The sequence below is a fragment of the Poeciliopsis prolifica genome, unplaced genomic scaffold, assembly GCF_027474105.1.
Source record: "Poeciliopsis prolifica strain line A6 unplaced genomic scaffold, Auburn_PproV2 SCAFFOLD002, whole genome shotgun sequence".
In the NCBI taxonomy this organism is placed as follows: Eukaryota; Metazoa; Chordata; class Actinopteri; order Cyprinodontiformes; family Poeciliidae; genus Poeciliopsis; species Poeciliopsis prolifica.
In genome coordinates, this window is record NW_026562377.1 from 11,746,853 (window position 1) to 11,759,416 (window position 12,564).

Genomic DNA, 12,564 nt, shown 5'->3' on the forward strand with positions numbered 1-12,564 from the left:
AAGACCTAACAACTAAACATGTATAAAAAAACTATCTACCAAACATATTTAAAATGACCTTTTTCATGGAGCTGAAGGTCTTCAATCGAGGCTGAAGTCTGTTTTCCATGATCATGAGGACGTTTCGCTCCATTATGGGTGTTCCTGCCTCCAGAAAAAACAGGATGTTGTCCACCCTGTTGCACTCCTTCATGAGGTCCTGGACGATGGCCTTCGCCCGCCGCCTGATCTTATCAGTTCTCATTTTCAGGACTCTGGCTTTGTTTTCAGCCCAGAGTTTCTCAGTCAACCGTTCACAGATGTCACGGTAATATTCTCGTGGGTAGGCTCTCTGGACTGACATGTCAGCCATCCTCTGAATCACGTCTCCGACCAGGCATCTGACGGCTGTTTTCACCTCTTCGGACTGGTCTTCCTCCGGTTCCCTGATGGACTCAGTTTCTGACACCGGATGGAAAACCGCCAGTCCAGGTAGATCTGAAACCTGGTCCTCTCGTTCCTCATCAGCACTAACATGGGAATCTGTAAATTCCTCATTGCCGTCATCGTCCAGCTCTGACGAAGCCAACATCTGATGGTCGGTTTCATCAGAGGTGGATTCATCAGAGCTGGACCCCAGCTCTGAATCGCTGTCCAGCAGATTCTCAGTCAACAGGCACACTGGACAAAAGGAAGCTCCCCCGGATTGGATGTCATCCAGTTTTGGCTTCCCTTGTCCGTCCTGTGACTCTTCCTTCGACTGAGTCTCTGGATCAGAGTTCTCCATGTCAGTGATATTCAGAGGAACGAAAGGCTCCAGGGGTGTGATCTCAACCTCAGGCTCCTCTTCCTGAAGCTCTGGGGTTGCCTGGACGTCCAGGCAACGTCTGCCATGGCCGGAGTTTCTTTGTCTGTGGGCGGCTGAGAATCTTTTTCACATCCTTCAGTGTCAGAATTGCTGTCTGCTGGAGAAGCTTCTCCTGCAGACATTTCGCCATCTTCCACCTGGATGTTCTCCTTGTCTTGACTCAAAGATGTTTCCGGTTCTTCATTAATTATTATTGGAGCCACCTTTGCTGAATATTTTCCAATTGAATTTCTAAAAAATCTCTTAATTGTTCCTGCCAGACCTTTAGACTTTTTCTTTGGCTCACAGGTTTTGACGTCGGCTGGTTCAGGTGGGTACGATCCATACAAAAAGTCCTGCATTATATAGATGGTTTCATCAACCATATGACTGATGATGGACATGCTAGCCACCTTCTCATCATGTTCTGAGTCCAAGCTGTTATTTATTTTCAGTGGATGTTGCACAATCAGTCGGTTCAAGTTCCGGGTGTGTTCATTGTTTAAGTCTCTGTTGATGTCCATAACTTTAGCAAAAGTCTGAGGAACTGTGTTCCCTACGGCGGCCTTCAGGTCCTTCATGGTGCGTCTTTCTTTGTGGACACCAAGCAGAATGTTGGACGTTAGCAGCTCCAAGATGGTTCCAAAGGTCTCCTGCAGAGCAGAGGTGGTGCTGGGTTCAGGGTTCCCGTTTGCCAGTCCCATCCTCTCCTTGGGGGTGAGGTTTTTGACAAATGGGTCGACCGCAGGCATCAGGGCTTCCACGATGATGATCTGGGTCTCGGATGCTGAACTTTGACTAGTTGGCATGATGATTAGTTCGGTTGAAGATGAGATTTGGGTTTTCTGCAATGATAGAGAGAACGACTGGCTCTGCCAGGAAAAAGTGCAAAGTGACGTTTAGGGGAAAAGAACGAACAAATAAAGACTATGACGTCATATGCATCAAACCTCCCCACACAGGATCGTTATGTCTTCACGTCAGTAGTCACTTTACTTTTTTTGTGAGGAAAGTGCTTTATGGTGAATATATGTATTCAGTAGTGAGCTAGCTAAATCACAATGCTAATCTGCTAACTTCAAATTATGTCTGCTCTTTGAGTTTAACCTTTAAAACCTATTCAATTTCTACATCATTTACACATTCATGTCATAGATATTGTGTTTATTTTTCTTTCCTGTGTTTATTCGTGTATGTGTTATGTTTGATATCAAGAGATAACGTGAGGAACGGAAACGGAAGTATTGCGAAAACAGTCCTCACCCTTTCAAAATAAGAGCGCTTAGCTACAAACAGAAAGGGGCGGGGACGGACCACTGTTAGTCTCATACCTTTTCTGGAAATGGGACTATTGCATTCCGGCAATGAAGGGGGTGCTAGTGACACTATTTTCTGAACCAGCCGTGTTTTAATAATTATAATAATAACGCATTATACTTGACAACGCCCAAGAACACTTTCAACATTTAAAATTACAAATTAAACAGTAAAGAAATGGCTACACAACGTGTTACATCACGTGGTACGTCTGTTTTTTAGTTTTAAATATTGTTTTCAGACGTTAAACTTATATTAGTAACAGACAATCTAAAATAAGCAATAATAAGGAATCATTGTGGAGATGTATTTATCTATCATCTCATCTGATCACAGCACCGGTCTCATCTCCTCCACCCTTCATAAACTCCTGCTTGATGTGCAACTGCTCCTCACCTGAGCTTCCATCACCTCCACCTGGTCTCCACCTTCGCTCAGCTTACCTTTAATCTTATGTTTGTATTATGACTTTGTAACTAAACAATGTTTCTGTATGTGCTTGCTTTATTGCAAAACAGTTGATTCTGACTGTTAAAACACAAACAACTTAGCCGTATGTCAAGTTCGTAAAGAAAATTTTTATTGATTCCAGTCATTGCTCAAAAATATAGGAAACATTGTATTTACACATATAAAATATTGCTAGTTATTAACTTAGCTTGCATTTAACATTTTTAAAACAAAGTTATCCAATTGCTAAACAACACTGTAACTTTGTGTGGAAACGACACCATTACTATAAAAACTAAATAATGTACATCAACTGAGCTACAACAAAAGGAACATACATAATACTGAAAGAAAACTTGAAAAAGGATGACTGCACATGTTAAAAGGCAAATGTGCTTCAGCAGAAAAGATTTAAAATGGCATGTCACAAAAAAAAATATGAAGGTCAATATCAAATAAGTATTGTAGTGTCCAACGTCCAGAACGCCACACAGGAATCAGAACCCAGAGTCTGTGACTCGTGGACAAAAGCGTAATGATTGAATGTGCCTGTGTTGCCTGGATGTTGGTATCTGCTGGATGGTCAAGTGGCTGGACTGATGCACAGCTGGACACCATATTGAAAGTTATTGTGTGGTTAACTAAATGATTAACAAACCCGTCCCTCCTGTCAATGGTTGAAAATAGTGCGGGTAATGAAAATGAGATGTGTTTCTACAGGTTAGGCCACATCTGAATATATGAAAATCTGCAATAACAAAAAGAAATGAATAAAATTAAAAAACATCTATATACGTTGCAGATATGTTTAAATAAGACGTGGTTCATTCCCACTCAAAAAAGAACGAGAACACAGTGTAATAATAACTACTAACATAAAAGAAAAAGCTTATTACACATCAGGAAATATACAAATGATTGGTAGAAAACAAAGGCATGTTTGAAATTAATCACTGTAGATTCTTTAACATTATTATTATTGTTTTGTAGGATTTAACAATGAATTTTAGAAGTCACAATGGCTTCCAGATAACAAATATATGTTCTGCAAAAAATTAATTGAAATTGTAAAAGTGATATTGCTCAAACAGACAATGGCAGGGATTAACTAATTACATTCACTCAATTACTCTGTAACTTTTGACAAAAAAAAATTTAGGAACACTTTTCCAAATGTTATACTCTTAGTAAATTTTGTTGATATGCAACCTAATGCAAGTAACTGAAAGAAGAACACATTTTAATCCATAAAAAAAACACAATACACAGATAAATGTGGTTTATGTTAGGTTTCTTCTAACCTTAATTTGTTGTCTTCGATTGATATTTTTCCTTTTTGGTTTTAAAATACCTAACAGTGCACACAACTTCATTTTTATTAATGTCTGCTGAAATAAATGGGTAATACTATATTGCACATTATTCTGTTGAACCATAGCAGTTTTGCTATATGGTTCTGTAATGAGCAAAGATTTGTACAATGAAGATAAAAAAAAACACAGTTTGAGCATAAAATACATCCCTCAAGTATAAATATTATCTACTTTTGATTTTTATCTAATGCCCTGGAGGGAAATAATTAGCTATGCTACATGCTAAAATTAGCAATCCCCTGTATGAATTACGAATTTCACTAGTTTACAGCTGTTACTGATATTTTAACTTTTTTACTAGTGAAAAAAAGTTGTAAGAAGGAAGAAAATACCTTTTGCTGACTTTGTGGGTTTTGCATTATGGATTGTGTGCGGAACATCAGCGGAAGAATCTCTCAAACTTCCTTCAATCGACCTCTTAACCCCGCTTCTTTAAGGTTTGGGAAATAGCGCCCCCTTCAGTTCCAGAATGCAATAGTCCCATTTCCAAAGAAGGTATGGGACTGACAGTGGTCCGTCCCGCCCCTTTCTGTTTGCTGCAGCGAGGTCCTTCTCGGTCGGTCGGTTGGTTGGTTGGTTGAGTTTTTTGTGTTGCCAGTACTATCTCCGTTACTGCTCCTGAGCCCCTGCACTGAATGAAAGGTGTAGGAAAAGTTTCCAGCCACAAGATGTCACTGCAGAGCTGAGAAACATCATCTGCTGCCCTGACAGCCTCTATTTGTCTCTCCTTATCGTCTTATTTCAAGCGTGTTCATACCAAAGCGTGTTAATGATTAGGATGGTAAAAATAAAAAAGAAAATAATTTTTTAAAAAATGGAGCTTGTAAATACTTTCTATAATCAATTCAGTCTATTTAATGTTTGCAAATGCTCTCTTTTGTCTTTCCCTTTAAGTCTGAGCCTTTTAGCTGTTTGTAACTCTTTCAATATTAATAAAGATAATTGAATTAAACTGGAAGTACCTTTATAATACCACAAAAAGCTTTTATTACTTTCTTTGTGAGGACATTATCCTGTTTAGGATCATTATTCTGCAACAGTATGAAGCTGAATGTAAACTGACTTTATTCATCTTTCTGCTGCTGAAATATTGATGTGCTGCATCTGAGCATTTATTAAAAAGCTCAAAATGTACATTTGAAACCAGATATTTGCATACACTGACTAAAAAGACATGTTGTTGATTTTTCTTAATAGAAACATCTCTCTGCCTGAAGTTAAACTTTTCTTGTTTCAGCTTAGCTGTAATTACCCTTTTTTTTCTATTTGCTAAATACCAGAAATCTGGAGAGAATTTTTTTATGTTTCTGGAACTTTCTTTGAATTCAAAAGTTTACACACATTTGGTCAGTATCCGGGATAACTATCTTTTAAACTGTATGATCAAATTATACCATTAAGAAAAGTCATTCAGTTTACTTGTCTTTCTTGTAAAGATCTTCTTTCAATTTGTCAAAAAATCATTGAAATTGCATAGACTTCAACTTGAACTTGTTGAACTGCCATCCCTTTGGAAGAACTTTTCATGCATCTGCGTGGATAACTGATTTCTAAAATATTATTTAAAGAGTACTATGAGCAATGACAGTGAACAGAGACAGAACTATTCTTGACTGTCATGAAAGGAAACATTCTGAGGCTATACGTCCTTTTACTTTAATCTTGTTCTTCATTGCTCTCTGTGTCCTCCAGTACTGATATATATTTTTCATTTGTCCTACAATGGCGGTGGCTCTTTCAGTAACGTACAGGTGTGCGCCTACAGAGCTTGGCGGGCTTGGAAGTTGAGGTGCAGGTTTCACAGTGTAAACATGTCAGTGGGTGTGGTGAACAAAGCTGAACCAGGTGTGTAGAAATGTTGACTCTGTCAAATTTGGTCCAGGAGTTTTGCTGTTTGTTAACAGCCCATAGACATGTGATCTATTTGACAGCAAAGTGTCTGTAGTGCTTTAGTTTTAGCTTCTGGAATGTGTTTCATCGATGTTTTATTTTAATCTAAAAATATATATATATATAATTTCCATATTTGATGTCTTAGCGTGTACATCTAAAAATGATTACAGAAAAATGAACTAAATAGTGCATTAGTGCTGCAGAATGAGCTCAATGCTTAGGTGATGCAGGAAAAAATTCCCTTCTTATGCATGAACACTTTCTCTGCAGAGACCATTTATTTCATTCATACTTTCCAATATTACGATATTTTATGAACTACCAGCAGGTAGTTCAGTTTATTTGCAGGAATGCAGTTTATTTTGCCGAAGTGAGAGCAATAACTCATTGCAGAATTAAAAAGGTAGCTCCTCTGAGTTGAAAAGCAAATCATCTCAAAACACTTTCATAACCCCCCCCAAAATTTTACCCATACTGTTAGGCAATGAAACAGAAACAAGAACAGATGTTCCTAAGACTGTGGTCATCTTCAGACGTAACTGCACTTCATCTGCATCCTTACTGGTGTCCTGTAAAAACATACATTTGTCAAATAAAACACAATATTTACTTGTTATTTCAATTTTCAGAAAACCTTCTTTCCTTTTCTTTCTAATTGTATTGTCATTATCAACCTTTTTACTGCAGAACAATCTATCATTGTAATATTTTTTCTGCATCTTTTGCCTTAAAATCCTTAAAATGAAAAGCACTGAAAAGGGAATCAGAACAAAGAATAAGAATAGCACAAGTCAGCTTTTCAGAAAATCTACTACCTCTGGTGTTAAAGCTCTAAAGTAAAGAATAGAATATATAAATAATCATAAGTGTTGTAGAGAACATGCTACACTGATAAAACGTGATTTAATATTTCTAACAGTTCATGTCTTCAGAAAATTGCGATACAATCCAAAAAAGTAAATCTTACCTTTCAGAACGTTTGCATTTGTAATCCTGTACACAAAAAGGAGTTCCTGATCCTAAATTTTATGATTTAAGAAGCACATCATGTGCCTCAGAAAAAGCTTTCTTCTTCCTAAAATCACTGAACTCAAGAGAGAATAAAGCTCTGCTGTCTGTTTAACATCATACGGAGTGAATCATTTTTGGCAAGTGGGGAGTGGTCAGGGGTTTTATGCTGCTTTTTAAAGAGTGTTGGAGGATCAGCCAGAAAGACAGCACCACCTAGAGAAACTAAGGAGGAAAAAGAAACAAACTCTAACAGATCATCTAAGATTTCTCAAGGTAAAAGCTTCACCAATAAAACAGATCAAAGATATGCCTATATTTGATTATTAAGATACAGCAAAATCCTCAGCAATTAATGTTAAGCTCATGATACCTCATTGTTTGCATTTTAAGATTTGAAGGATATGAAATCATCTATGAATTCAAACTACTTCATATCCAGTAAGAATGATGTTGTGGTTTGTGTTAACTATATCTGCTAAAACAAACCACTCCATCATTTTCATTTCACTGTTTATAATCCAGCATTGTATTTTTAGACTCAGACACAGATCTGGAAATGTTTTATGATGAATCACGGGCTTGTCTGGCTGTAAGTTCAGATCATGATGAGAGGTGTGGAAAAAAGAACCCTGCAAAGCACAGAAACTGAGTTCACAGAAAAAAAAAAAAAAAAAAAAAAAAAACATTATTCAACCTGAGAGTCACTTAATGCCTGTCTATGAATTATGACTATCCATGCTTGCAGAACAGTGGGGCTTTACATCCAGACTGTACATTATCTTTCTGATGCACCACTGGGAAGACAAGGACAGAGCTACACAATTACAACTATGTTCTTCTGCACCACATAAAAGAATTTTTGTCAGATGAATTATAAATTCTTTGTTAAATTAGCATCAATTTAAATACTTGATCCAGATTACGATTGCTGGGATGTAGCATAGTCATCCACATTCTCTTTCCAACTACCTGTACTTCATGGTACCGCTGCCCAAAGTTCTTCATGGGAGGGTCTTACTGATTGATGTACCAGGTATACATTAGGGATATCGTCCCTTCACTCAGACCTGCAGAAAGGTCTGAGTGAAGGGACCTTCACCTTCACTAGGTCCTTTCTTTCAGCACTCAACCTCCCAGTATATAAGCGCCACATTTTCAGCCACTCCTGGCTGGATCCTCTCGTCTACTCCAGTTATGATCTCTTTGTGTTATCCTTGTGTTTCCCTCTTAGATTTTTATTTTTTCCTGCCCTGGTTAGATGTTAACTTTGTAAGTTTGCTTTTCATTAAACCTTCACATTCACTTGCCGCCTCCATATCTCAGCATTTGAGTCCAGCTTCAGATATAAGGTTCTTTCTTCTTGATGCCATATTTTTTGTTTCTCCTGCAACAAATCTCCAGCACAGCATCATGAACAAAAACAAGCCAGGCAACCGGTGGTTTGCCAAGTGAATGTTACTGTATCATTCAGATCTAACGTATAGAAATCTACTGTATTTAATCATTTTGATCCCTTTATATATTGTGAACCAACCAAATGTGATACTTTAACTGTAAACAAATCTGCGGCTTCAGTTTTTCCTCTGCCATGCAATGCGTATAAGGCTCTGCAGCCGCATCCTCGCTATTCAAATCCAGACTACAACCCTCTGCCCTCTGAGGCCTGTTGGACTTTATGTAAACTTACCTTTCGTATCTGCATGCTGACTGTGAATGTCGTACACATTTGAATAACAAGTTGGCTCGCATAAGAAAAAAAAGCTGGGTGTGTGCAAGCTTTTCAAGGTCGATTTGCATTCTTACATGACGTCCTTGTTTTCGGTGATAGCTCCATTCCACAGAGGGGCAGAGAGCGAGGCCCTGAATAGGCGATCTCGCTGTTTGCACAAGCAGAGTGGCTGCTGGACATGTAAACAGGCCAGTTCTGAGATTTATTTGGGGGACAAAGGTCACTGTGGCTATGCAAGGGTGTAGTATAAGTTGTACGGGTGTTGTACAGATCACAGTGGCGGTTTTCCTCTAGTTCTACTGGATAAATTTTGACATTGTCATTCTTTGTGATAATATATTTGCAGATGTTCCCTGTAGAAGCAGTTATAGTTCAGAGGTTTAATCTCTGCAGGGGTCAGGACATGTTTTTCCAGTTTTTCTCTCGAATAAAGATTTTCTTGGTCTGTCACAATCCATATCCTGAAAAACAAGGAGACATTTTCGGGAAAGAAACTTATCATCAGCATTCTTTCTTCTCTACCTCATGATGTTCAGTATTTAAGGTTCCATGTTCAAGTATCTCCTGAAAAGGCACAACAATAAAGACTTTTAAACTTTTAAAATGATTCTTCAACAAATCTAAAGCTACACATTTTATGTTATGCAGTTTTTATTTTATGTTATTGCAAAGACATTTTGTCCAAATCCTCATTGATTTATGAGGCTACCTGAGAGCCTTCAAATGCATTACATAAAAATATTTTTTTATTCTGCCGCTGTAAGACAGTGAAGGAAGCAGGGTTATGAATAAATAATTTGGTGTAATTGTGGTGAAAAATGGTCTGATCTGTATTTGGCTCAGTCGTCACTGTAGAGCCACCTACAAAGTCATGAAGAAGAACCGAAGGTTGTTTCTATTTGTTTATGAAAATTTTTTTCTTGACTCTCATGAGGACAATTGGATATGTAAACAAACTGTTCAGAAATCACTGTCTAATGTTGCTTTTATGTATCTCTGAAAAATAATTGTATTGTATCTGAGGTACACAAGAAAACTGCATTTCATATGCACTTATTAAACAAATGTTAGGAGACCCTATGCCCAAATAGTGGCCCTTTTGTGGAAGCTAATCCAACCAGACGCTTCTTCTAGCCAAATGTCTTGCAGTGTCTGCTCAACATATAACTCTTTCAATGGTTTTCCTGTCAGGTTTCTTTAATGTACCATCAGTCCAAGGTCACCCCAGAGCAGCTTTGGGCTATCACTCTGCCAAGGTCTTTTTCTGACAATCTTTTGTCAGAACATGAAAGTCAGACTCATTTAGTTTCTTCCTGTTCAGGCAAGCATCTATGTTAATGCTTGCATGCTTTTATCACCAGCAAAAGCAGTCTGCTTTAGGTCCCGTGATGACAACTGGGGGTGTCTGAAACTACTTTTAGCATCTTACGTTCTGTTGTTGAGGTGAACTTAATTGGATTGTCAAATATGTGCATGCTGTTGCAGTTGTTTGAATTTCTTCCACTTGCAGAATGATTGACTTCAAAATCTTTTTAGACCTCTTTGAACCACTTACCAGACTCTTCAGCTGCTACAATCTTCTTTCTGATGGCATCTTTACATCTTACCATTGTGGTCACTCTCACTCTAACACTAAGGAGCACACCAAACTAAATTAAGTTTAAATGCAATATATTTCATGACCCTGAAACTCATAAACCAGGGACCCTCCTCATGATGACTACAGCCTGAGATTTTGTCTTCAAACACCACAACCAAAATCAAGGCTGAAGAAACCTTGGTGGAGTTCAGCCTGGATACAAACTCAAATCGGGGCTAGTCCCAGTTTCGATGAAGCTTGGACCCTCGACTTTTGAGAAATGATTGATTGCTGGCAGTTTGGACTTTGCAGAAATTTTAAAAGAGCATATTATGTTATAAATGTTATCATGTTACCTTGATATATTTCCTACATATTTCCATGAACCACCTGTGGTGACCATTCGGGGATGCCTAAATGTTTGATCCAAAAGAGCTGATTATTACCACAAAGCTCCTCCTCAGAGCTCCACTCCCCTTCTTCAGCCCACTCTGGAGAGGCTGAGTGGCGCCATTTAGCAAACACCTGATTAAATTGCTTGTCTCCTGAGTTCATGACACAAACCACTTCTCACTCATTAGAACATTCTTAAAGGCTCAATGCAGAAACATTGTTGTGATGACATGCTGAAGGTGGATGGACTGAAAGAGCATGAGCTTCAAAGACAGAAGCCCAATTTCAAGAAGTCAAATTACAAAGTCAACTTTCTTTAAGTTATGTTTAGACATGTAAAAGTGCTATTGTAACAACTGAAGATAATATATTTACTTGATTGGACTGGAAAACCTAACTACCAAACCCACAGATTTGATTCACCGTCCCACAGCCAGAACAAAAGCCATTCTTCTCTTCCAGAGTTTGAGGTTTGACATTGATCTTTTCCAACATCCTAGATTAAACTTTATGCAACATTTTTCTTTTCTAGAAAGGGACTTCAGTTCTTCAATCCCAAACCACTCCTACTGATTTTAATCAGCTGAAATGATAAAACTTGCTTTATCTTTCAGCAAGTCTGCCTGTATTCATATTTAAAATTTAGATTAGCATTGACATCAATTATTATATTTGGCCACCACCCATAAAAGCAAATTCAATGCCCTGCCACTGCCTTCAAAACAAAAGCTAATGACATGCTTTCTGCATGCTTACTTCCAGGATTAACAATTTAATCCTCTCACTTTGGAGACAAAACACAAAATATTGATACGTTCATGAATAAGAATATGAGAAAAAGGCTGAAAGACACTTTTGTGCAATCGTCGTCATAACTATATGGTTCAAAAGCAAGCTTAGACTAAAGCAAACAGGTTAGCCCTTTTGCTGCTGTATGACTCATATGCTGTATGGATGATAGCTGCAAGTCAAACGTTTTGACTCAACCTAGGTGCCAAACAGAGGTGACCATAGAAACTCCTCCATCCAATGGGAAAGCAGGATATGGGTGTGGCTCTCTGTCTGAGCAACAGCTTTTCTTCTTTAGTTGGGTGAATGAGTAACTTTCTGTGCTCTAATTCTTCAGCAGGCAAAGATAGCAGGAACTCTGCAGAAAGATAAAACTGTCATACTTCTAACATGCTCAAGTTCACTTCTTTTGTATGCAAATAAATGAACAGAAGTTACATTTTCTTTGGCTTTGAGTGGATTTGTCTTCATTACTATATTTTATTGGAGTTTTTTTTTCTGCTGTAAAAGTCTCAGATTAATGGAATCATGTTCTTAAAAGGAGGTAGTTCTTGACTAACCTTCTTTATAAGTCATGACCAGAAAAAAACAGATCTGACAGGGTATAGAAAAGAGAAAACAAGTGGATCATGAGATTCGTATGGTTATTAATGATTTCCATGGACGAAATACAATCACAGCGGTACGCAGAGGCCTGCTGGTTTGATGCTGTCCCGTAGAAGTCAAAGGTTGTATTTCAGAGCTGATGTCACCACTGGGTGTGAGTGTCTCTCCTGGTGAGCTAATTTAACCTTATTGACACAGACTGTTGTAATGACTGTTGTAAGAAAGAATTGTTTCTTGAGTCCAACTGATTGGAATTTAAACTCTGCATAAGTCCTGCAACTCTATGAACACCTGAGAGATCTTAAGCAAGAAGTTTAAGACGTTTAAAGCAAGATTAGGTCATAAAAAAAGTCGTCTAAGTTTTCAACATCTCACAGAGCGCTGTTCGATTTATCCAAAAACTATAAGAGTGTGACACAACTGCACAAATACCAACACATGGCCATCCACCTGACCTAAGGAAAGCTATCAAAGAAAGTTTCCTAAGGTCACCCAAAGTATTTAAGGTAGAGATCCATGGAACAAGTGCAAGAAGAAAGGAATTGTTGAAAGAAAGCCATAAAAAAAATCTGTTTTCATTTCACCACATGCCATGTGG

General features: G+C 38.0%; 1 long non-coding RNA gene across 1 annotated transcript; it reads right to left on the reverse strand.

The window, feature by feature from the left end:
* Positions 1-2,717: 2,717 nt before the first annotated feature.
* LOC129369622 (uncharacterized) lies at positions 2,718-6,999 on the reverse strand. Its single transcript, XR_008606964.1, has 3 exons — positions 6,827-6,999; positions 4,299-6,428; positions 2,718-3,341 (listed from the first exon to the last, which is right to left on the reverse strand). It is a non-coding gene; the product is annotated as an uncharacterized LOC129369622 (long non-coding RNA).
* Between the last annotated feature and the right edge of the window lie 5,565 nt (positions 7,000-12,564).